This window comes from Chiroxiphia lanceolata, chromosome 3, assembly GCF_009829145.1.
Source record: "Chiroxiphia lanceolata isolate bChiLan1 chromosome 3, bChiLan1.pri, whole genome shotgun sequence".
In the NCBI taxonomy this organism is placed as follows: domain Eukaryota; kingdom Metazoa; phylum Chordata; class Aves; order Passeriformes; family Pipridae; genus Chiroxiphia; species Chiroxiphia lanceolata.
The window spans coordinates 53,173,074-53,200,087 of NC_045639.1; the positions used below are offsets into that span (position 1 = coordinate 53,173,074).

A 27,014-nucleotide genomic window follows, 5' to 3' on the forward strand; every position below is an offset into this window, starting at 1 on the left:
AGGCTTTTCCTTACAGAGAGGTAGCTTTTTTGTAGTAATACCTGTATGTGCAGATGTTTCTTATCTTCTTGGAAAAGGAAGTAGGAGAGTTATTTCAAGGCAGACAGGATATTCCTAGCTAGTGCTCTTCTTTTTTTCAGTTACTGTAAGATGTGCAACTGAAGAGTAAGGGCTTATTTCCAGAAAAAGTAGCAGTTGAAAGTGTCAATGAGTATGCTACTGGGATTAAAAAAACCCAACAAACAAAACAACCAAACAAATCAAAAATCCCCCAAAACAAACCTGAGACAACCACATAGAATAGATTTTATTTTGAATTTTCATAGCAAGAGCAAGAGAGGAGGCATGCATATGTTCTGTCTGCAAGATTGCTCAGAAGAGAACATCTAGTATGAGCACCCAGATATCTCTGAAGCTTATTTAAAATGGGATGAGTTAGTCTCTAAATTGCCTGAGTCATTCCACTAACTGTAGCATGAACTTGGAGTACTAGCTAATGTACCAAGTTTTCTCTGATTAGAGAAGATGAATCCCACCCCTCCTCGCTTGTTAGTGGAGGTGCCCAGTGCAGAAGAGCCGTTCAGCAGGCATCCAGGCAGCACTTTGGCAAGGCTTGGGTTGTGTGGCAGAGCTGCTGTCTCTGAGTAGGAGTGAATGCTGGCTCTCATGCACCATTTAATTGTTGCACAGATGGAGTTAAAATGGCATCTCAGGCTGACTTCTCCATCGTTGTTTATGGCTTGTAGTGGTTTCAGGAAACACTGCAATACTAATGTTGTTGAGATTCTTGGATGGTGCCATTTCCATCACTTCGTAAGCCATTGTTCTGGTGTGTGAAGGGCTGCAGAGCATTTGTCTGACACAGGGACAGCATACAAATGTTTGTTCTAAGGTGTACTGGTTTGGGGATTTTTTCTCCTAAAAAAAAAAGCTTGAATTTTCTTATTATGTTTTTGCTTTGTGATCTATCACTCTGTGCTTCTCATAGGGGTTAACCAGTAGAGTTTAATGAAAACTTTTGGTTTAACACAGGTTTTTTTTTTCTTTATCCAGTTTGCAAATTTCTAAGGTGTAGTCTTCCAATGAGTTTTTTTTCTTTTTGCAGACCACAGCAGCTTGTTGACGTATTAGCTGAAAACATAAGTCTGCACATAGTGGCAAGAGCCTGATGATTAGAACTGATCCAGGAGGTTCATGCGTTTGTGGTGGACTCAGAAGGGGAAATCTCTCCCTTTTTCATGTGCAGAAAACTCATCTAGTATTACTATGCACATCCTTCCCGCAAGTTATTCTCAGGAGTAAAACAATTATCAACATTCACAGTGACAGCAAAAACCTTCCCCTAGCATTCTTGTGAAGTTGTGAATCACACTTTTGCTGAGACGCCTCTTGATGGACTGCATGAACTATGGTAGTTAGATGTATTTGGGATGAATTACAGTATGAATGTGAACACAGTGTGCATTATAATATGAATTATCTTTGATTTGCAGAATATGTTATGTCTATTGAGCTAATGCTGCTCATAGAGAAGGGCTTACCTACTGTATTCAGAAGAAAGGGTCTTGTCCAGTTATGTGGCTGGCCTTGTTTAGAGCTGCTTGTTAATGAAACTGTTTTAACAACCCCTCCCAGATAGATTAAGTAATATTCAGTTCAATTTGCTGTTGGAGAAGCTAAGTGTAATCAGAAGTGCAAAACAGTGGTATTGAATCTGGTGTTTGAGGGCAGGAGCTGCTTCCTGCATAGGCAGGATTTTGAGAAAGTCTTTGTTGTTTCAATTGCATTTTCCACTTCTGTAACTGCGGTGTATCAAATAATTTAAGTCCTTTAAAGTGAAATTAATCTAAACCCAGAATTTAGGTGGTGGTTGTAGGACACTGATGTTTTCTCATTCGCCTGTACAGAAGCAGTGGTGTGCAAGGCAGCCTCCGCTGCCTGCCGCAGCTGCGTATTTGAGCAGGCACACCAGAACTGGATTATTTGGAAATTGACAAGGACATCATGAGCCTGAATAAATGCTGTGGCTTTGTAGTTTACTTCTGTGAAAGACTGATCAAAGCAATAGCTTTAACTGTTGTAGTACGTGCCTGCCTCTCTCCTTACCTCGTAAGATACTAGAGCAGGATTAAATGATATAGTTATGGTGCTCAGAGTCACAATATCTGGTTGGTAGGGGCTGTGAATCTCCTGCTCTTGTTTTTCACAGACTGACTGTTTTCTACTGAAGTTCCCAAGGCATTTTTGTGCAGCGTGGAGGGAAGCCTGGGTCACCCCCAGGGTGCAGAAGTGCTGGAGGGGTAGCGGGGTGTAGAGGAGCGGTTTTGGCCACAGAGTGATCTGACAGGCTTCTCCCTCGCATTTTGCCACAGTCAGGAGTTGGACATCTGCTACTGTGGCCATGTTGCTTTTCAGCCCAGCCTGGGGAGGTCTGCACTGCAGCACCAGCTTCTGATTTCCTTTCCAAAAGCCAGCTTTTACATTCAGGTATCCATATAAAAGTATCTGTGACTGTACCCAGTGTTTGGCTGGTGACCATCCTTGGCTCAGAGGTTGCTGTCTGCTGTCTGGGCATGGCTTGCTTGTGTAGTTCCCTGTTCCTAGAATTGGCCTGGGCTGGCTCCTCTTTACTGGGGACCATGCTCCTCCTGCTGTGGGGCTGTTCAATTAAACCGCAGAGGAACAGAGAGGAGGAGGGGTGGGGAACAACATGAAACATTTGTTAGAGACATCTAAGTTTTGATGGAAACTGGAATTGAATGCACTTAATTAAGGGATGGACAAAAAGGTACAGTTTTATTCTTAGTAGTGTATCTTGTGATGATGCCGTCACAGACTCATTGTGCAAGAAGTGAGCATGTAGCAGGAGGAGTTCAGCTGTGTGGTCCTGTGGGCAGCATGTGAGCACTGTGTCAGTTGCAGGGCATGTGCCACCAAGGTCTTGAGGTGCAACTGATTCTGTGTGCCCTTCCCTGCTGGGTCCTTGCAGGCAATGAGCAAGGTGCTGTTTCCCTGCCTTGTACCTACGCAGAAGTCAGCTTCAGGTAGCGTGTTGTTCTAGCCCCACTTACGCGGAAGAACTCTGAGTCATGTTGAACTATTTCTTCTTAATATCCTTGGATTAGGTAATTCCACCACCTTCGCTGCTCAGCACAAGGCTTGACCGGGTGGGCTGCATCCCACACCAGCCAGGGAAAATTGCAATTTCCCCCCCAGTGCAGAATGTGCTGTTTTCTTTCATATATTATTTGCACTTCACAGATATTTCTCCTGCTCCACACCATGCAAAACAATGCTATTTTGTTGTCATGCTTTCTTCTGTCTTGGTCAAATGTTTGTGTTTAAGACTTGATTAGTTAAAGCACTCAGGCAAAATTAACTGAAGTATAGCCTGCCTTTTCCAATGGCAAATCAAGTCATGAGGCAGTTTGAGTGGAACCAGTGTTTATCTTGCTCACAAATGAAGGATCAGATTAATATTCTGGACACTGTTATTATTTTCTTTTCTTTTAGTGCTCTTGAGTGCACCAAATGCCTTAATATGCAGAAGGCATCATCAAAAGCTAGCCTGACAAACAGCCTGAGATGCTGCTTTCAGCATTTGCTTGTTCTTAATGCCTTTTTAGTAGATCAGTTGAGTAATTTCAGCAACAAGTTTCCAGAAGATTGTGGATCACCCTTAGACACCTGTTGTATATATTTAAGGACTGTTTTCCCTCTGCTTCTCATCTGGCAGCTGGGAATGTGTTTTGCCTCTGATTAACTCTGCAATCTGGCTGTTTAAAGGAAGACATCTAACAATGGTAAGGTTACCTCTGTTATCATGGCTATTCATTAGCTCTCAGCAGCACTAATTGTTCTCTTATAGCATTTTGTGGTGGGTAACATTACCCATCAGCCCGATTTGCCTTGTAGCAGAGTGCCTCAGTTGCTTCCCTCCTGAGGACATCAGTGGGACAAGAACCAACACCTCCATGAGGTGGGGAGGAGGGGTATCTGCAGGATAGGCGTGAGCGGATTTTGTCCTTGCAAAGACTGCAACAGGGCTACAGGTGAAGGCTGTGTAGCATTGTGCCTACATGCTCCCCTTCAGGCTTCCTGGGATTTTCTCAGCCCATCAGGACAGTCCCCAGGCTCCTGGGTGATAAGAGAAGGCCACGTTACCTCTGGTAGGAAATTGGTAGTGTGTGGCATTTAAAATAACAAAATGAGGATTGCAATGGGGCAAATCAATCTGGAAACTGTCCTGGCTATAGATGTGATCCTAGGTCTCTGTTGCCTACAAAATATACGTTGTCCTTTTCTCTCCCTTTTTTCATGTCAAAGTAACAGACTACATTTTTGTACCACCAATTTATTTCAACCTGTGGAAAAATGGAGATCTCTGGCTTTTTTTTCTCCGTCTAAGAATCCGGCAGAACAGAGGATTTGGTGAGACTGGTCATGAAAGTACTGAAAAAAGCTGTGCGTTTACCTGCAAACATCTGCAGAGCTTTCTGGGCTTGGTCCCTGTTGCAGGCTCAATAGTTGTGGAGTCATGGATTATATATAAATAGCCCCGGACAGAGGTTTGATTAGGGGTCTGCTGCCTCAGGTCCCTGCCAGCCCTTGGGGATGCAGCTGACAGTGCTGCTTGGTCTCAGGGTGACACAGCTGTGCTCTCTGCCACCAGAGTCTCAGGGCTTTGCTCCTGGGATGAACCCTGAGAAAGGGAGAACCACCTGGGGCTGGTCAGTCAGACTCTTAAAAACTCAGGGGGTGGTCTAGGCTGTAAATTCTACTTAATAAACACTCTGCTTTACTGGTGGAACAGCACACAAGACCTTTAAAAATCTTTATTTGCCATCCCAATTATACTACAAGTCAGAGTCACCTTTTCACTTTTATTTTCTTCTCTTTCATCCTCAGATTATTCCTGCAAACAAAGAGGAAATAATTCTGACAATCATTTGTTGAAGGTAGCTAATAAAACAATGGAAGGATGTAGGCTGAGGCATAAATGGGATATTGTGACAGATGTAGATGATTATTAACCAGCCAATGTTTCCGCAAAGGATTCTAATCATAAAAACAGCATGGAGTGAATCTGGGTGTATTAATAGCAAAGGTTTTATGGAAATTCTGAATGTGGGCTTTTTCTTTAACATCCTATTTCCTGCTTTAATTGATAGAGTGTGAAGCTTTCATAGAAATAATTTAGAAAACATTATTTTGCATCTCTGACATTAAGTACATGGTACAGGCCAGGAACAACATGTTGTGGAAGGATTTCTTGAAAAGGACAATTACAGTGGTGCTTTTTTAGAGATGTGACTAGTGACAAATGCTAAACTTGGTGATATAAGAAAGCCAAGTGGCTGTGGTAGAGGAGTATCTATTTGTGTCTATATGTGACTTTGTAAGAAAAGAGGAAGATATTATCAGAGAGAGATCATTATGCTGCAAAACTTGTGGACTATGCTTCCAATTTATCCCTGGCTTTCTGTCAAATGTCCTCTTACTCACTTTCAGTCTCATATTGTCCTGTGTTATGTTTTGGGAAATAAAATGCTAAGTTTGTACTGTAATCACTGGGTCAGGGTTGAAATACTCTAAATGTACACCTTTCTTTCTCAGGATCTGCTACAGCTTTGGCTCATCACTATCCTTTTCTGAATTTCTAAGGGTAAATAAAAAGGTTAAACAGAAATTACCCAAACAGAGCAATGAAAACTCTATTTAACATCTTATATCTCAGCTCTGCAAATATTGAGTCCTGATACCATTTCCAAGCATCAACAGTTTGTTTGTCTTATAGCAGCTGATGTTTTTGAAGTGTAGAGTGGTTTCTTTCAGTGGGGTAGAAAATGCTGAGGAAAGGAAATGTCGTTATACTGTTATAATACATTAAAAAGACAGTATGATTGTCAATGCATGTGTTGTTTTTATAATAATTTGTATTCTGCCAGTATCAGCCAATATATTTCAGACATTTTGTGACAGGAAGGGGCCCACCTTAGAATTTGAAAATAAGGGAAAATAGCAGAAGTTTAATCAAAAGATGTGGACAGGAACCAGTTTCTCCACTGGTCATCCCCAGCATTCCAGGAACATGGTATAAACTGTAAAGCGAAAGGGGACCTGCAGTATCGAACTCACAGCGGTTCCTCTTGCTGCTAAGTTTGTTTTCTGCAGGAACGCTGACGAGTCCACAGCAAAGAATGGTAGTAACTGTGTAGGGTCTCTCAGCTTCAGAGCTTGTTTTTAATTTCTTCTTTCCCTCCCCACCTACAAAGTTGTTGCTCTGCTAAAAAAATTTAAATTAAGCAGTCTGTGCCAAGTGAAATCATTCAATTATTGGCACTTTTGGTCTTTCCTTTGAATAAACAGAGCCTTCCTGACAGCAGGGCAGTTCCTCAGGAATTCCTTTATGGTGAATTAGGCAGGACAGTGATGAATAACTGGGAGCAAAGGAGAGTCTGAGCAGCGAACCAAATTAATTACCGAAGTCCTCAACTAAATACTTTAGGGAAATTTTGGATGGGACCGATATCCTCTAAGGCGTAGGTGGAGACTAATCTCACCCCAGGGACCTGCTCTTGTTAATGGTCTGTCCTGTTATCTGCTATGCCTGTGTGCAGCTTAGGAGGGTCAGAGCTGCATAATGAATTAAGGGTTTGCAAGAAAGACCAGAAGCTGGTGTCTTTGTACAGTCATGCTCATGGACCCTTGGTGCATGTGGGATGGTGGTGACAGGACATTACTGTGACACACCATGCAGCTCCACGTCACCATCCATCTGCCTCTTCACCCTCTCCTTCCATGTGAATGTGCTCCTGCCAGGCAGCTGGTCTTGCTGCTGGTTTGACATGAGGGCCTTCCCTCTTGGCACATCTGTGATGGTTCCAGCAGGCTCCAGCTTTGACACACAGCCATTCCCCATCCAGGTGCTCAAGGGGTCCAGGAGCTGGAGAGTCCAGTCCAGCCTGCCCATGCCCTCACTTATTTCTGTGCCCCAGCACAGAGTATACACCTACCAGAGGAGCACAGCAACACTGTTTCACCATCCTGCTGTGCTTTGATGGGAGGTTAAAGCTGCTGTAAAGAAATGTAGAAAGACCCTTTACCAATATTTTCTGTCTGCAGCAAAATTGTAACCTGGCATATCTTGTTATAGGAGAGAACAAAGCATCATAGCACGGACTGTTTTTAAGTGAACTTTTAAGGTAACAGCTTAAGATGCTCTCTACTATCTTGAGAGACTTGTCATTCCCAGCAGTCCTTTCTTTTATTTTTTTCCTTTAACTCATTCTGGCTACTGAGGCTATCACTGTAACAGCAGGGCATCAAACCAGTCTGTGGGAGTGTAGAGTATGATCTTCCCCCAGTGTATCCCATACAAAAACTAGCAGTGCTGTCTGATCACTAACTTGAAAGGCTAAGGTGAATCGAAGGTTGTTTATTACACGTGGGTTTTTTTTCTTCCACTGTCCTTTCATCTCTTCTGAATGATCTTCTCAAGATTCATTTAAAGAATGACCCATTGTTATCCATCTGGTTGTGTTTGAAGAGGCCCTGCATTTAATATTGAGCGCTGCTCCCTGGTGAATACATGAAGATAGAGAGAGGAAATGGGATGTGGGACTCAGAATGAGAGCAGGAGGGAGTGATGATTTCAGCCATTCCTGTTTGCACTACCAGCTTACTGTGCTGCTAAAAAGCTACTTCAGCACTGTCTGGTATGTTCAGAGTTAAGTTGATGATGAAATATGCAACTTCTCTTGGAAACTATACAGACTTACTCTGAAATAAGCTTTGAAATGGATTTGGAAGCATCCCTACTGTTGCTTTCCAAAGAGCATAGACTTGGATGGGTACATCTTAGTTTCTCCCTATTAGAGCAGAGCAGCAGTGGAAGTGGCAGTAGTCAGGCTGGGGAGGTTTCCAGGCAGTGGAAGCAGCCCCTTGTTCCTTACCTTTCCTCTGAAAGAAAAAAATTCAAAGGGTGCCAAGCTTCGAGGGTAACTAGAGCTCACAAGCTTTAATCAAATTTGCACCTCAGAGGCCCTATATAGTACAGAAATTCAGTGCCTGCTGTTGAATAATTCTGAGTTTTGATTATTTATTTATTTTTTAGATTTTTTATTTTATTTTAAACGGAGTGTTCTGAGGGAAAGAGGAGGAACAACAGGTGGAAGATACACGACAGCAGTTTCTCTGTTCCTAAGTTCATTGGTAGCAGACTGGCATGCACCATTTGGATTTGCTCTTGATTTTCAAGTTTTTGCAGTGGCAAGTCTCAATTTATCCAGCAAATTTCTGAAAGAGTAAATTTTTTCTTGGAGGAAAGAGGAAGGGAAGAGTTGAAAGAAGCTGTATTTCATTATCTTGGATATATTGGACAGAAGTGAGTTGTGACACTGGCCTCTCCTGCTTCTGGGATTAAGTTCTCAGAAATATTCTCTGGGACAATATGCTCCCCTCCAGTAAATATTTAACTAGCTGCATCTTCATCAGAATTAAACGAGGAACTATCCTGCTGTAGATGCCACACATTTATTTTGGAATCTGTGCTTGTTGTTCATTCAGATTGTGCAGAAATAGTAGATAATGTGTGGAGAGATGGGAAAAAGGGAAAGGCTGGGTGGGAAATAAAGTTCATAGACTGTCCAAATCCATTTTTTTTCTTGTCATGCAGAAAGCCTGATGCAGATTTGCAGGTTGCCTGGTACAGAGGTCACACACGGAATAGTTTGTCACATGCTAAATTTTGTATTCAGTTTCTTTGCTTCTTAGCACTATTTGTTGGAGAAGTTTATGGACGGAGCATGGGAAGCTTGGCTGGGCTCTGGCCTTGGAATTGCAGCTGGTCTCCTAATTAAAGAAAAAGAAGATGATATACAGGCCTGTGGGGATCTGTTAGACACAGATTTATTGAGCAGGATGGAGAGGAACTTAAAGCTATTGCCTCCTCTCAGTCACCCACACCCCCTGTGCACAAGCTCTGAGTTTCCTGATACTTTTGCAGCCTTGCAAAAATCATCTGGAGCACCCTTATCATTTCCATTCTCCCTGGTTCCTGCCCAGTTTGCAGCTCGTCCAAGTTCCACTTAATGGCTGCATAATGCGGAAATAACATGTAAGATAAATTTATGCATATCAAAGTAAGGGATTCTGCAGGCGAGGACTTGTTAAGTGATAGTCCAATTACCTTTACTGTTTCCTGGTCCTCCTCAGACATCAGTAAGGAAAACCACATCAAGATTACCACTGTTGAGAACAAGAAGAACCCGTGTGTGCTGGCTGCTGCAGCACCAGTTAGTTGGAATAGTTAGAAAGAAAAAAAAAAAACAAACCAAACAGAACAAACCAACAAAAAACCCACAACCAAATGTTTTTCAAAAGTGAAATTTGTTGATTTAGACTGACTTCTGCAATGTTTGGGACATTGCTTGGAGGGGATGAGAAAGAGGGATCAGTTCATCCTGCACTCTTCTCTTGAAGGATTTTCATGCAACTTCCCAAACAAAGTTGAAAAAACCTGCTTGTCATTACTCTGTGCAGTTCTAGGCTTTAGCTAATGTGCCGTGGACTTCTCAATGCCTTTGCTCTCCCTGCATAATCCAGTCTTTCCACAGGGACTCAGGCAGAGGTACACAGAGAGGGCACAGGTTTTGTACCAGTTACCTAATAATCTTGCAACTCTGGGCACACAGTTTCTCCCAGCCTAATCTGAAGAAAATTCAAAGGTGAAAGTGAAATCCTGACTTTGCAGGAAGTGACCTCATGCTAATTTTGGTCTAGCTGGGATTTCACCTTTAGGAATGTAAAATAAAATAAAATAAAATAAATCTTTTTGAAGGGAGTAAGCGTCAGTTAAGCCTTAATCACTAGTTCAAGGTACAGGACATCAGTGGGATAAAGATGTGTTAAAAGTTAAACTTGTGCTTGAAATGCTTTTCTGAGATTTTTCACAAATAGAAACCTGAGTGCTCCAGTTGTGTACTCTGGCTGCAGTATTCCACAGTGTATGCACCACCCTAACACATGTTTTTCAAAGCTGGGAGAACTATTGCACATTGTGTCATTTTTTTATTTCATGACACTGTTGATGCAAACCAGGACAGGATGCTGTCTGGGATCACAATATATCACTTATTTCTATTTTTTTTGGTCTCTTCTCCTTGCTTGCTGGAAGGAAAAAAGCATTAAAGCAAAAAAGGAAGAACATGCTTTGAAATACAAGTGGATAAATGCTTCCCTTTTGTGAGAAACTGTACACATTTTCTTTAGTGTTCTGTATAATGTAACTCTTGAAGAAAAAAAAATCGGAAGTAGTGTTAAAAATTGTTTTATAGCTACTGTTTCCTTTTTGACTTTGCTGCCTGACTGTGATTACAGGAGAAGCTGATCAAGAGATCTCAAGAGTTGTGGCTTCCTGGGATTGTCTGTCAGAGGAATGAAGAGCGAAAGAATAACTTTCCGTCGAGAAGTATGTGCCAGTATATTTTCAAGTGTCCTTAAAAGACTTTTCCTTGGACATAATCAAGTGGATTCAAGGACCCAAGAGGGCAGACCAACAAACAGATATCAGTCCCTAAGCAGTCTGGTTTTTTTTTCTTAAAGTCAGCAGTTTATCTCAGTAACATTTCCTGTGTGAAATACTGGCATGCCTTTTGGTGCTGGTTTGCAATTTGGATTGTTTACATTAGGAAACAAAGTGACCTTTAGAATTAAGTATTTCTTTGAGGAAACATTGTTCCTTTATGGTGAATATATAAAGTCCTCCCTTCGGCAAGCAGCTGGAATCCAGCAGCAGGAGGCAGTAGGATTGATCTTCTGCTTTTCCTTAACACCCCAATCTGCTTTTCAACTATCACTGTACTGAAACAGCACTGCCTTGATTTATCTCAAGGCCAGGACAAAAGCATTTCCCTCAATGACCTTGAATTTCTTCAGACTCCTCCATCTGCTGGTTTGATGTTTCAGGCTTGATGAGCCTGAAACATTGTCTTCCCAGCAAATGCAGGGCCCAGCTGCTGACTGACCTCGCTTACAGTCTCTATTTGCAGACCTTGCAGCTCAAATGCTTTGCTCCAAAAGCTGTACATGGAGGAAGGGCAATTATGCTCAGCAATTTTGGTTAATTTTTACTTGGAATAATAATATTTTTATTTCCTTAGTTCTGGCAGGTTCATTGTTGTGTAAATGCTGATGTACATGCTTGACTGTAAATGGAATTGGTACCTAGGGTTTTAAGATGGAGCCCTTGAATGTTCTTTTCTCTACTGCTGTGGTATCTCGTCTGTAGTTGAGTAGTTAGCTTCATTGTGAAAATTTTTTTCACCTAGAAAGTTAATTTGCAAGTAACAGTGCCACAAATTTATTACATCCCTTGCTGTATGAAAAGATATGAAGGGACTGTACCCTGCCCTTGGGGGGCTTGTGTGCAGTCTTTTCTTCTCTTTTCAAAATTGGGTTTATTCTGGTCTGGAGCAATGACAAAAATAAGTGTTAGTCTTCTTTTCAGGTGGATACAAGATTGTTCAGAGTTAAATGGCATTGCATATAACTGCTTTGTGAGAGGAACAGCCTTGGAAAAGTTTTGGAGTTGCCTCCTCATGCCATACCCGTGCAAAGAGGCCCTCATCTGAGTGTGGCTATTGTATGAGCACGAAACAGTAAATGGCGTTTGGTCTGATTCTTATTATGCATTCTCATTACCTTCATGTGTGGCCTGGGAGGGAAGTGGGAAGGGAGGGCAGAGGAAACAAACCCACTTACCTCCCTGGTGGTAAACCAGAGTTTTAAATGTGAACTGATTTAGGATAGGACAAAAACAGACCAGCGTCTGGTGTGTCTGACTGCAGGCTTTTTCTGTGTCTAAAATCCTGTACATTTGTGGAAACTGGGCTTCATCAACATGGGAGGGTTTAGAGTGATTTGTGCTGCCATGCTAAGGGTCACTTATGTATGGTAGTAGTGAGTGTGTTAAGCTAAGTTTGTACTGGGTACGAATTATCCTCCTAGAGCTGGGTTGGTTCTCCGTGGTTAGTTACCATGCAAAATTTTGTTTTGCAACTGAGAAGCTGTCATCATTGTTGTCTTTTTTTTTTTTTTTTTTTTTTTGCATATCAGTAAGTTACATTATAAGGAATCATTCCTATTTAAACATTTGACCTAATTTTAGCAAATTGTTAATTTGGCACTTTTGTGTATACATTTACATCTGACGTTTTCATGGCTTCCTAATCTGTTAGTTGAGTCAAGTTCTGGTTTTTTGTGGTTTTTTTTTTTTTTGAGATTTGAGTTATATATAAAATGGATAAACGATATTCTCATTTTATTTTGTTGGACAGAATGCCTTTAATGTGGTGGTTAAAAGAGGGGAACAGAGAAAGTTTAAATAAATTTGTAGTTATTTAACTGAGCTGGCAGAAGTTAGTTCAAAAGATACGTGGAAGTGTGGTTCTGTTACCCTCCTTCCTAGCCCCTTCCATGCCACCTAATCAGGCTGCTGCCAGTGGGGAGAGAAGCTAGAAATCTGCAGACCCCTAGTGTTCCAGTCCCACTATACATAGACACTAGGAGAAGTCCTAGCCTCCAGCCCCTTATGAAAAGACAAAATATAAGTTGGAGACAACTAAATGGTACCTGGAAGCCACATGATGTTGGCCAAAGAGGAATTTATTGTGGAAGAAAAGGAGCAAGTGATGAATGATGAGTATTTGATGAGTATTTGAGGACAGAGCTGAGTAAAAAGGTTAAAATTTGCTAGGCAGAAGATGTTTTTAAAGTAAATAAAAAGGAGGCACACTAAGATATGTGGTCTGAACACCAGAGGTGTTGTTTTTTGGATTTTTTAGTAATATAATCTTGGCAAAATTGTCTTAAGTGCTCCAGAGTCCCTCTGCCCGACACTCAACAAATGTTTGTTGAAAACTTAATGAACACTGAGCAGTCCATGAATTTTGTCCGGGTCTTAACAACAATTTTATGGATTGATTAATGACCTGTGTTACTGTAGATGCAGGTTTCCTCTTCCATCTGCTAGTGGTATAAGTAAAACTTGCAGATATGGCTTTTGCAAAACAAACAAATGAACAAACCAAAACAAAAACCAAACTACCCCCAAACCCAGAGATGCCTTCTCTTAAGGAACAGCTTCAGAAGGGAAAGCAAAATGGAGAACTTTCCTCCCAAAAGCTGAAGAAGGAAAAATATGTAAGTTATAGGATCTGTAGAGTAATGTCTTGTGGCCCTTAAGAGCTACTTTTCTCGAGTGCTTAAAGCAGGAGAAGGAGAGTAGATGCCTCCCAGTGAACCAGCAGAGGAAGGAGAACTGTGCTACTTATTTTAACTCTTGGTCAGGCAAATAGGATTAGCTATGGGGGGTTAAAATGATCAGATCTGAATTTTACTTTAATGTAAGTAGGACCATATGTCTTTGGGGAACCCCATCTGGTTTCAGGCATTTTTAGTGGGAAAATAAGACAATTTCGATACTTTTGTCATCTGTTGTGGGGTTTTCTGGGATGAGTTGGGGGTTGCCACAATTTCAATTTGTTCAGTTCATGAAGATCATGCTGAATTAATATTCTGTGATTGAAATGTTTTGTTTTCCCACTTGTCAGCTTTACACTGTCTTTTCTAAGGGAACAGAGTCAGCTTGAAAATAGAATGTTCTAGCAAAGACAAAGGAGACCTTTTAGTCCATCTCTTCACTTAGCCTTCATTGTCTTCAGAAAAATCTGGTGTGACCATCTTTTTGGAAGGAAATAGGTGTGGTGGTGGTAAATAATGTAGCCAACTTACATAAGTCATGAAATCTTCCATGTGTTCTTGAAACACATTTCTCAGCTCCCCTGTGTTCCAGGGTTGCTTCATCTAATATACAGAGAAAGTGGAGAAACAGATGAAACTATATGAAATAACTGAATGAAACTCAGCAAAACAGCTTGGTTGTCCTTTTCTCCAGCATTTCCTTTGCTTCAGAATAATTGCATAGATTTAATTGAAGTTACTCCTGATGTAAAGATGACAATCTGGCATTGTTATGGTTGTCTGTCCTACAGGTGGACTTGTAGATTTTAACAGCCAATTTGCTTTAAAATACAACAAAAGTGATTTTAGTGTTTTTAAGAATTACATAATATTCATTTAAAATGAAAATCTTACGTATGACCTCATGGTTTAGACTTAGCAAACATGAATTCATGAACTTTGCATTTAGTTTTTCTGAGAAGAGGTTTATCTTTTTGCTGTCAGCCCTCCGTTCTGCTGTTGACCTGAAGCCTGCAGAATAAAGTTACTGTTTCATCTCTCAGCTCGTTTGGATCCTAAATGGCTACATCACCTCGGAGAGTACAAAATAGCTGTATGAAACACAAAAAACAATACTGAGAGAGACTTGTATTATAAGGGAAAGTGAAAGGACCTGGTGCTTCTAGTCCCCAGGGATGGGAGAGGAAAAAGCAATACAGTGGCTGAGCAGTACAAGCCAAGCACAGGAAGAAAGTTGCTGTTTATTGGCTTCTGAAGAGTACCTACATAAAGCTTGGTGTAGTATGAAAAATGCAATAATACAGAAAGAAAGGAAAAATTAATAGTTCTAAATACAAATCTTTGCATAGCAGAAAAGCCACACAGTGCTTTTCTCCAGGGAAATTGCATTTCCTGGTTAGTAAATGGCACTTTTGGGGTCATCAGAAATTCTGTTTCACAGAATAATGACACTGTGTGTGTTTCTTTAGTCCATGTTGTACACTTGCCAGAAATGCCATCCTCTGAGTCTGTGCTCTGAACTCAGTTTTTTATTTAACACAGTATTGTCAAAAGATCTCTCTGATGATCATACTTGAGACAAGCTTGATTATAACTTTTTCTTATTTTCTCAACCAATAAGAATAAATGACAGCGGCATGGCCAGATCTGCTGTTTCCACTCCATTCTTGAACAAAAACTGATTAAAACAGGGAACATCTTTCATGATCCTTCTATCTTGTGCATTCATTTATGCTAATATGAAGCAGGGGAACAGTGCTACATACTATGACAGGTTAAATTTGATGCTCAGCCTGCACTTGCAGAATAAGAGATAGTCTTCTGTAGGCAGTACTTCAAAGGGAGATGGATTTCTTCAGAGGAAAAAGTTTGATCTGTAATTCTGTCCTTAGCAAATACACATGCATCCATTTGTGTTTGTTCATAACTTCTTGTATTTCAGAACCAAGGAGAGAAAGATATTTTGCCTATTACTGCCAAAGAATGAGCTACATGTAAACAGAGTAGCTGCTTTCTTTCATCCATCATCTATAATGGCCATACAGAAACCTGTAGAAAGCAGACATGAAAAAGGGCACCAAATGTTGGTAAGCCAGCGAGCTACATGTACTAGCTTTGGTTCACAGTAACACTGGGCTTCTCTCCATATCAAGACAGAGGGGCTTTGACCTGGAGGGGAGCTTGGCAGCACAGCTCTTGGCCAGAAAGCTCTAGTCAAACTCCTGCTGTGGGGCTTGCTGGCATCTCTGTTTTCCCATCAGCCTGTGGTTAGCAAATGGTCATAGGCATTTGGCTTAAGGGCTTCTCAGCCTCTGCTGCCAGAAAGTGTGAAGATGAGTTTCTGGTTCCCTTCCTTCGCTTGCAGGTTTCTGTGAATACTTCTGAACCTCACCTCTTCTGCAGTAACAGTTCTTTTAAGCAGTAGTAGCAAAAAAAACCCGCAAAACCCCCCCCCAACAAAAAAACCCAAAACACCAGACAAGCAGTCCTCCTGTTTCTCTCTATTTCTAAACTCTGGTGAGGCCACACCTGGAATACTGTGTCCACATTTGGGCTCCTCAGTACAAAAGAGAGATAGAGGTACTGGGGAGAGTCTGATGAAGGACCACAAAGATGATGAAGGGACTGGAACACGTCTTGGATGAGGAAAAGCCGAGAGCTGGGATGGTTCAGTCTGGAGAAGAGAAAACTCAGGGAGATCTCCTTAATGTGTAGAAATACCTGAAGGGAGGATGCAAACAAGATGGAGTGGTGTCTGGTGTCAGGACCAGAGGCAATAGGCAAAAACAGAAGCCGCAAGAGGTTCCCTCTGAAAATCCAGAAGCACTTTTTTTTACAGTGAGGTATGACCATTGGTAAATTGACTGTTCTCATTTACTAGTAATGGAATTGCTCATAGTTTAAATCATTTATTTGTGTGCACCTTGGCAAAGTAACAAGGAACAAACTCAAAAAAGTTTGCAATTCTACAAGGGTCACTGCTGAGTTTTCACTTTTGTTCATGTTGAGGTGTTAGCTTTTTTACTGTAACAGCTACAAACTTTATAACTGGAACTGACCTAGTTTATTAAAAGCACTGTACTGTTGCCACACTATTGTAGTTTTGCTCAGTTCTTCAAATGCTGGTGGCCCTAACAAGTGTCCCCACTAGAGAGGGCTTGTTGCCTGTCAGGGACATTGAGCAGTGACAGTTTATCTTAACATTGTAAATACAGACCGCCACATGGACAATGAGGTGCTCTACATGTGTTTCTCTGTGTGTGTGTTCATTTATCAGTTTCATAGTTATCATCCATAGTAGTTTGTTGTGGAAAAATGGTAAGTTACCAGAAAATGTTGCAGATTTTTATATGGACTTTCCCCCCCTCCCCCCAAATCTCATGTTTCAAGAAAAGAATTTTATCAAACACATGATTTTTGAAACTTTTTCAACTACCTCCACTCACTAAAAGTAGCAATTTGACCAGATTAAAATATTACACTGGAAGCACTTCGAAAATGTAGAGCTGAAGTGCAAACTAGACTGTAGATTTGATTTATTCCAGACTCAAAACCTTGAGATCCAGACATTCCTAGTTTTTGAATATTATTCAAAATCTAAGTCTGGACATGAATCTTGCATTGGAAGGTTGACCAATTTATATAAATCTCTGGGGGATATTTAACAAGGTTTGATTGGACCTGGAAGGTAACAACTACTTAATATTTTTGATGAGTAGAGAGGAGTTAAGGATTACCTGGAGGTGGTCCTGATGTCATCTTGCATTTCACAAACACAGCCTGCGAGAATATGTTGCAGAGTGTCTCATATATTGCAAAACTGATAAACTCAGTGTGTAGTGAGTGTCTCGGGTGAACAGAGTATTCTTTTTCTGTGTTTAGCAGAGTTAAACCAAACAATAGTTTGCTTAATTTTCTTGATTGTATTTTTCATTTACTTTATTTTTCTGCAAATTTGAGATAATAAAGATGCAATAATCTGAATTTAAGCTTGTCTTAATATGTTGTCTCAGTGTACCTTGCCAGCCTACCATAAAGTCAAGAATAAAATACCTAAAGTTAGGCATATTCTAAGGACCATTCTGAAATGAAAAGCAGTGACTTCATCCTCTGGGTACTTTCACTGTTTTTGACCTGATCCAAAGCCCAGAGAATTCAGTAGTTGGCTTGGTTTGGACTCTGTCTGGGCAATGTGATTATGTCAGCAATAATATTTCAGGGAGCTGAAAAAGCAGCTTGATAAGGAGGGAGAGAGCAGGCAGGACTCAAAAATCACTGCCATAGAGCAGACTGTTCACACAGGCATGTGTTGTTTAGGGAACTGAGCACTTCAGAAAAATGGATCTGCTGCAGCAAGTTGCTTAGGGATACTGAAGTCAAAGAGCATCCAAACATTGCTTTGTGAGTTCCCTTTAATGCAAATAGAGTTAATGTTTCATTATATTTGGAAAAATACTATAGAATTCCCCCCTGGGCCTCGTGGAAAAACTGAACCAACAGGAACATTAGTTGTAACCCCCTTCTCAGATGGCAGGAAAGAGGAAAGAGTTCTCTGCCATAACCTAACAACATGTCCTGTTGAGGTCAAGAACATTTTTTACTTCTGTGATCTCTCTACCTCAGACAAGGAGGAAGGAACTTAAATTAGTTAGAGAAAATAGAAAACACAAAATGCCGATGCTCTGCTTGTTAATTCACATAAAACTGGGATACACATGGGGAAAGGCTTGTGTCTTTCCTGCAGGCTTCATGGTTGCAGGGAAAAGCCCCCTGCTCTGTGCCTGGAAGATGGATGAAAGTAGGGTGACTGTGCCTGGCTGACTTCACTCTCAGGAATGCAAAAGGGACTGGGCTAGGACCAGGGTATGCAGGATTTTACAATGACCCAGACATTATGAACTTCTGCACATTGGGGTATTAAGGATTACATCCTTAAGTGGCTTAGCTTTGAAGGCAGTAAGTATGGGCAAAGAGGGCCCCAGAAACCCTTGGTCCCTGATTCTCTTTTGTCCCTGAGCTGGGAATTAAGTCCGGCTCTGCTGACCACCACGCAGCTCAGACTGGAAGTGGGAAAGGATGCCCAGTACAGAACAAGGGAAAGAGGAAATCCCTGGCCACATGACTTTGTGCAGATGGTCTTAGGCTTCTCGCATAATCCTATGCTTTTGTTTCTTGGGAGAGACCCCACCTCTCCTTTGCCTGAGTGTAAGCATGTGTAGGAGGCTCAGTGGGGGAATCTTGCTGATTTAATCATTCCTTACATGTTGTTTGCCTGTGTATGGGACAATTGAGCCTGTAACAATCCATCTTGCACGCTCTCAAATAGGAAAATGCTACATATGATCTAAGCTGCATGCTGAAATGTGGTTATTGGAAATGAATTTTATGGCTGAATAGGCCAGCATCATGTTGTCTCTTTGCTTTTTTGGGGCTTTTAGTTATTTAATTACAATGTCATGCCGGCAAAATATTTTATGATTTTTCATTTAGCTCGCTGACTTAATCTTCTGCTTCTGGAAATGTTTACACGCAGATGACAAAATAAAGATTTTGTAAGTAAACTGGTGGCTTACTTTTTGATCATGTTAACTGAAAGGCTTATCTTTGTGGCAATTTTATAGAGAATAAGATAGAAATTTTCTGAACTCCTATTATATGCGTTAAGGTAATTAATTTTACAGTTTCTTATTCATATTGTGGTTGCTGAGAAACAGAAGTAATAATATTAATTTGGAAGTGTTCTCCTTCCATTTGTCCTTCCATCAAATTGGCAATTCGTGATTGTTGTGTTCCGTATGGTACTCTACCAAATATTTACATGTCTTCCCTTATAGCCTTTGAACGTATTTGTAAATCTCTTTCTTTGCACACATGGTCTGTGTTTTGGTGAAAGAGGTCTACTGAAGGCATTCCTAATTACTGCAGTAGCATTCCTTACAAAATTTACGTGAGAAGTTCTGTTCAGATCTTAGGGTTTTGAAGAGATTCCAGATTTTAGAGATCACCTAATGCTGTGAAGAAAATAAGACAGTCCTGTTGATTGTAAGACTGTCGCATTTTTTCCCACAATGAGGAGGGCTAGGATTAGGTGAGATAATTACTGCTGCAGAGCATATTTGGTTACTGTTAAGTGACTGAGAAATAATCCATCGTAAGTAAAGCTGCTGTTACTAGCAGCGTTTGCATTCATTTCTGTGTGTATAAGAAATGGGAACATGTTTGAATGATCTGGCTCTTTAGGTATGAGTGTCTTTTGCCTGTAACTTCTGTGCTGTGCTACAGTAGTTTGTTTATACCTGTCATCTATCATATGGCAGATGAGAAGGAAAAAATCAATAAATAGCTATTTTGCCTCCCACTAACTTACCATATGTTGAGATGCTTACTGTTGCTCACTTAGCACTCAGGCTTCAAACTGTGTGTTTCAACTTTCTCTTTAATGTAATTTACTTCTCTACTTAGTTTGGTAGATGTAGTGCTCATCAGCAAGACATACCCTCTTTGTTCGAACTGAGGTTTTTAAAAAATGTGGAGATGATATATCGTGGTGCTTATATTTGTGGAACCTGGCGCCCTCCATCTTTTGTTGTATGGTGGGGATAATAGAAACCTCTTGCCTACTTAACTCATGTGATTAAAATGGGACACATTGTGATGTTCCCCTCAATTAGCATGATCGGCTCCCGGGGAGCTGGTTGGGGTGGTTCGCATTTTCCTCTCTAACGAGTAGAAAGAGTCTTTTGAGCATTGCTAAATAATTCAGACCATTAGGAACCTGTCAACTTAAACAATGCCCCTTCTGACCAGAAAAATGGTTGTGAGCGGTCGGACACCCTGGCAGATGTTGAACTTGTTCTCATTGTTCACTCTGCTTCAGGCAAATAGCTTTGCAGCAGCTTGCAGTATTTCTGCATCGCTCTGTTCAGGCGGTGCGTGCTGGTGTAAGCACACATGTTGGACAGACTTCATCTAGCTTTTATATCCCAGTATTTCTTTTAGTTAATTTAATGATACTGTAATAAGCTGCTAATATTGCCATTTACCACTTTTAGTACATTTGCCAGCCAGATCTAATGACAAGCCACAATCAAGACTTAAAAAAAACCAAAAAGCAAACAACCTCCCCTCCCCAAATTTGACTTTCTTAATATTCCTTTTGTTGTGTTAATTTCTTATTTTTCATTTTGAAGTGCTTCTCTACAAAAAGAATGATTAGAGGTATTGTTAAGCAGAATTTTCTATATACTCATCTAACCCTAGGATCTGGAACTTCCTGGGAAACATTCATGTCTTGAAAAATCCTATAAAATCATATGCATATGCAGGACTACTTTAGTTAAAATTCATTATGCAACAAGAGTTTTTTCATATGCCTTTTGCTTCATGCAATTGAAGCAAACAGTGTTTTGACACAATTTTCCTAGAAACCTTGCCATAATTCTCCTTCTGTAACATTTATTTATGTCTGCAGATTTTTCTAATTTCATTGATGAACCAATAATCAGTATTTTAAAGAAAAATTGTTTAATAAGTTGGCTGGAAAACAACTTCTTAAAGCTTTCTGTCCCCCCGGTAACTGTTTGCGCTTTTGTCTTGAATGAGTGATGGCAAATAGTTGATCTTGCACAAGCAATTAACTGGTCTGTTGGATCAGTTAATAGAACAAGCAATGGTAGTAATGCAATGAGAAGTAACATGTGTGCTTTGTAAATATTTATGTTGTAAGATCTCCTAGTATATTGTTGTGACAAATGACTCCGCCTTCAAATATTTTTACATGTTCAATAGGTCAGGTTTTTTTAATGGCATGTGAGAAGGCTTCAGTTCTCAGTTTTCAACCTAATGCATTCAAAAAACCTTTCCAGTCATATTTTTATGAAATTTGTCCAGGTTTTGAATTTTTGTTACAAAGTAACAGTCCTAAATTGAGAACATTTTTACGTATATCTATTGCAGTAAAAGAGCTTTTAATTATAGCTCAGAAGATACAACTACCTGGTTAACTAAAATTTGTGGCTGTCCGCTGTGTATTGAAAAAGTGTATTGCTGAAGTAGTGCTTATAAAAAAAAGATGCATCAGCTCTGCTCTGTTGATATTGAAAGTATTTCCCCAACTTGATCTTGTGTATCAGTACTTCTCGCTTTGTGTTTCAAAATTGAAGCTTTTACCATAAGTTCTGAAGAAAAAAGACTTAAAAAGTGTGAGTCTCTGAGGCTGTGCCTGTCCATCGAGGTAGGTGCCACTGCTGCTGAGGGCAGCCTTGTTCTCGGGGGTTAACTGTTGTGAGTGCCTTGTTGCTTTCAGATGTTGCAATGAGAACCCTGGCAAAACAACCCCTCTTTTTTTTTTACTGAGCGTGACATTATATGGTATGGGATATCCTTTTTGTCTATTGGGATTAGCTGCCCCAGCTGTGTCCTCTTGCCCACCCCAGCCTTCTCACTGATGGGACAGAGTGAGAAATGCAGAAATCCTTGATGCTGTGAAGGCACCGTTCAGCAGCCGTGAAAACAATGGTGTGCTATCACCACTATTTTGGTCACAAATTCAAAACACTGCAACATAGGGCCTACTATGAAGAAAATTAGCTCCATCCCAGCCAGTCCCAGTACTGGCTTACTGATGGATCATTGCAGGCCAGGCTTCTTGCATCCAGTGTGCAAGTCACTGAAACTGAGGAGATAGATTTGCTGCATAGTTGTTTTTTTTTTCTCTGCTAACTTCCCATTTTTCAGTAATCCTTATGCCACCTGCCTTGCCATCATGTGATCATGCTTTATCTTTCTTCATTTAATTCTACTGAAATTAATAAGACAGGCGCTATAGGCACTTTGATTCCCCAACTATTCTCTGTAACACTTGAAAATAGATCATAACCACAAATAGTAAGCCCTTGTTGACAGCAGTGCTAAAGAACCATGCAACATAAAAGTAAAGGAAAAATTTCATCTTGCTTTAAACATTAGATGTGGCTAATTGCATGCCTTAAATGTTAGTGGATTCTCCCTGTTTTGAACACGGGGAAAACCCATTTGAGGGGAGCACAAGGTGTGTGTGGAGAGTGTAGAGCAGTTCCTCTCCCCTGCAGAGCTGGACAAGGGCACAGACTCCACAGGGAGGTGAGGATGGGGAGAATCCCTTTGATTTGTTTTATTACAGCATTTCACAGTGAGAACAGGAGATTCTGCCAGAAAGATAGTAGGCACTAAGGGCATTGTTAGTCTCTGTGATAACTGAGAGTACATGTACATCACGTTTTCATTGTTTAACATCTATTCTGACCTGTAGCCAGAGCTGTTAGACTTGTGTTGATGCTGTCATTTGGTAAATGAAATGACCTGCTTTCTGGCAAGCAGGAATGGGCTAACACACAGGCTCGTTTACTCAATGGGAGGCCACTGTGTTTCTTGTGCAGTTCCCCTTCAAGGCAAAAATACCAAGAATGGACCTTAAGTACAGTTTAATGAGAATATTTCTTTAGCAGATGTTGCATGATTCAGATGTTTTAGTCATGAGATAAACAAGGCTTCGAAACTCATCTCTGGTTATTATCTTGTTGACAATAACATGCAATTATTTTTTAGCATTAGTTACACTTAGTATAGCTCTTTCTTGAGAGCTCCATTAGAGGTTTCTGATTTGAGAAACCAAATCTCTTACTTCAAACTTCTTTAATTCCTATACAGATCCTGTTCCAAAGAGCATGGGAACATGTTTTGGATTTCATGGGAAGACTCTGTACACATCTGTCAGTCTGGTTAAGCTACTGATATCTTTCCACATGTGCCCATCCAGCACCCATCTGTGGAGCATTAGTCGAGGGACCTTATGGACCAGGGATTTTCACACAGCTCAGCTGTATCAGTGTCAAGTGAGCTAGGCAGGAGAGGGCCAGAGGCAAAATGACGAACTGATCTTTCAGAAATAGACTGAATTGTGTCTAGCAAAACATATTTTATAGGGATGGCATATGTGTATGAAAGTAGGCTGACTTTAGGGAAGGAGGTGTGTCATTATCTCAGCATGAATACTGGGAATATGTGCATCTTCTGTGTTTTTCTTCATGGATCTCCATTGCTTAGGAAACAAAACCATGGTGACAGTGTGATGTCCTAGCACTTTCAAAGTAAAATCTAAGTTTTTTTAGTGTAAAAGTGGTATAAAAGATAGGTTAAATAGCTGTCTTTTTGAGAATTCATTTCTCTTCATCTATAAAAATAACATCTTTTTGGAGGGAGAGAAATGAACTCTGAAAATTAATACACAGAACTTTATTTTTAATTCCATTGAGGACTTCTCTGCAGAAACTACAGTTTGTTTTTACTGCAAAACAGATGTCAAGAGCCATTAAACTAGCAGAGGCATACATTAACACGAGCTATGGAGTTTCCTCTTGCTGTATTGAAATACCCTTTAATTTCCTGTGTGACGTAGCAGCTCTCTAGAAAATAAGGATAATGGCACCCTTCTCTTTCCCAGCGATGTTATGATGATGATACATTTGTGGAAGATTGCGAGGCATACAAATACTTCACATGGTAATAAGAGATTAATTTATTGTTTTCACCATGGGGCTTGCCAACTCTTTGTTTATCTCCGGAGAATATCTCATCAGGTTGTCCCAAGTTGCTAATGGCAAGGCAGTGGGTGAGAAAAGGGGGACAAAGTGGATGTGGAGACTCAGTTTTTGGGGATGTAATAAAGAAGGATCCTCATATTGTAACCCACAAGCTAGACTGTATCAAATAAGTCAAGTAGAAGTCAGAAAAGTATGCCTTCAACATGCAATGTCAGTCATCATCATGGCTGGGCTTCGCAAATGAAGATTTGGGGAGGGCTCTACCCATGTTTGTTACAAACGCGCTGGTGGCTAAAGAGGCCAATATGAGATAGACACGTCCGGTTGCAAAAGGCACAGCAGAAAGACTCCTTAGGTGGTATATTCTGCAAAGCATGATTCTTTCTGCATTGTCTTTTCTCCTCAACAGTGATCCTGTGTGCTTTCTCAAAAGCATCAGCAGCATTATAGATGGTGTGTCTCCAGACGTCCCGATTGGAGGCCAGAGTAGACCAGTTATGTTGATCAATATGGTCAAGGCTGAGATGTTGTTTCAGGGAGTCCTTGTATCTTCTCTTCAGGGCTCCTCTCTTGCGGCAGCTGGTGGCAAGTTCATCATAAAGCAAGATCTTAGGGAGGCAGTGGTCCTATGCGATGTCAGTATGCTAAAAGTAATCAGTTAAGTACGTTAGAGGTGAAATTTTGAAAATAAAATTTATTTGAAGATAAAAGAACTTGGGGGTATCAACTGGACTCTTGAGACCAAACTTAATGAATGTTGATAGCCTTGTTACAAAGAGTGGGAATACATCAATGGAACTGGCTGATAAAAAGTGAAAGACATAGTGAATACACAGGTGGATTAGAAATAGTGTAGTAAATAGCTGAATGACCCCCAAGACTGGAATGATCAGATACAGTGAACTTGAAGAAGGATAAAGTACTGAGTTGAGTGCTTTGCACTAATAGCAAGAATACCTATTCACATTTGGGAGTAACTCTGAAAATGGAAGTGAAAGGGAATGGACAGCTTTATTACCTGTTACTGGAAGATTGTGAGGCATTAATGTGATTCAGCTGGGTCCAAGGTTATGTTGGTCCAGGTATTTTTAATTGAATTGAGGAAGAATCACTGTCATTGAAAAGGATGCTGGAGAGGCATCTTTGGGAATAGTATTTATACTTCTGAACATTCATCTTTAAGAAAGATAAATTCAACAGAATAGGTGATGATGAACTGGTTGGATACTAATTTTATCTAAGGAATCATTTGAACATGTTTTAATGACCTAAGAGATGAATTTGTGGGGAAAATGCAGTACTCTGTGTGAGAAGGGAGGGTAGGACCAGAGGCCAACTGTTGCTCCTCAGAGAGACCTGATACTTCGATTCATGAGCTGTCATTGCTTCCATGTTAGTCCCAGAACTTGGATCTGACCTGTTAGTGAAATGATTAGACCACGGCAGTGCTAAGGGAAGAGAATATAACCATACTGGGAAAATGAAAAAGAAAATAGTCTGCTTTGCACAGAGAGTAAAGTTGTTTCCAGAACAAACGGATGTGAAGCCCCTGGATGTATTTTCAGTTGTAGAATTAGCACTATGGGCACTAAGTCATGTTCTACTCTATTAGGTTTTACAAAAACTGGCCTGTGGAACTCACTTGTGGAAAACTTAATGGAGGTCAGTAAAATTCAAAGAAGGATTTAACCTTTGCTGTGATGAGGGGAGTGTATTCAGTGCTAATATTGTCGACCTGTGAAGTTTGAGAAGAGATCTAAATTGTTGCTATCCAGTGGAAGAGTTAGCTATAACTGGGCTTTGGAGATGAAAAAAAATTTTGTTCTGAATTACTCCAAAGCTGTTGGGTTCTGAAGTTTCCTATGTAATGAGTCAGGATAGTGGACACAGTGGAACAGGGGTCCACTTTTAGGTGGCAATTCCTCTGTTACTGTGCAAATCATTATTTCATTTTTGCGGACATATATATATTGATTTGGGGCTTTTGTGGGTCACTAATGATTTTTATTATAGTGTTCATGTGTTTCTTTTCAACTGAACACGTCATCTGCAGTGTAACTTGGCTGTATTTTCACACTTGGCACTTGAATATAACTGTGCAATTTTATTAGAATACTTAAATAAATGCCTTGTTTTTTGGCCGAGTTTGTTCACCAACTGTTGCTGCAATCAATGAAGTGTTGAGCTTTTCTGATAATAAAGCAATTGTGCATGCATCTAACTACAGATTTAACAGCTTAACTCTGTATATTGAAACTTGGGGATTCCATTTGCAAGTAAAGAGACATGTTTTATCTGCAGTCAGTTATTAAAAAACAATTCTTTCCATGGGAAAGTATAAATGTCTGACAAAAGAAAGTAGCAAGGAAGAGACCACCAGAGTTTATGGTTGTATACATGATGCTGTTGTGTAGAGTTGTTGAACACAACTGAGAGCTGCTCTTAAGAGTGGGTTTTCATGACTACAACATTCCCACTGTGGTTGGAGGAATTACATTTTTGCCAGGGTGTCTCACTCAAGGATGTTGGGGATACTCACTCCCTCCTAGCAAGCTTGGAGGGAAAATAAAAAAAAAAAAAGCCAGGGGGAAAAAACCCCCACACAAAGGAAAAAAAGAAAAAAAAGGAAAAAAAAAAGAGGAGGAGACCCTGGAGCTACCCTCAGGCAGGCAAACCCTTTGCCACTGAGGAGCCTTCCAAGCAGCTTTTCTGTGGAAGCAGCTTGGAGGCTGAGGAATGTGGGGTCAGACAAGAGCTCAGTCACGGTGTATTCCCCGGCGGCTGCCCGGCATGGTGGCAGACCGGCCCGCGTAATCGTTTCGGACGGAAAACCGTGGAAAACCACCCTCTGGTTAAGTCTGCATCATGCTGTTCCACCAATGGAAAAAATTGAACTGGAGGAGGGTGTGTAGCCTGCAGACAAAAATACATCCAGCCTCGCGCAGGATCTGTTTTTAGTTCCTAACGGCTCAGCGTTTTGAAGTGTTAGGCACAGTTTCCTGGCATGCCCAGGGCAGGGACAGTCCGTGTGTCTGCGTGTCCCTGTTCCCGTGGCAAGACTTGGGGCAGCCGGGAGTCAGCGCCCCATTCAGCTGAAGTCAGCGCTCAGGGGAAGGTAAGTAGGAGCGGGAAGTGGAACTGGAGACGGGGAGGGGGATGTTGGGGGAGAAA

The 27,014-nt window shown here is 40.8% G+C and overlaps 1 protein-coding gene across 1 annotated transcript in view; it reads left to right on the plus strand.

Annotated features, from left to right (window-relative positions):
• Positions 1-27,014, plus strand: part of TIAM2 (TIAM Rac1 associated GEF 2) — a 168,764-nt gene that overhangs the window by 43,755 nt on the left and 97,995 nt on the right. The window contains 1 exon segment of the mRNA XM_032682222.1: positions 10,381-10,471. The gene's annotated coding sequence lies outside the window, so the exon portion shown is untranslated.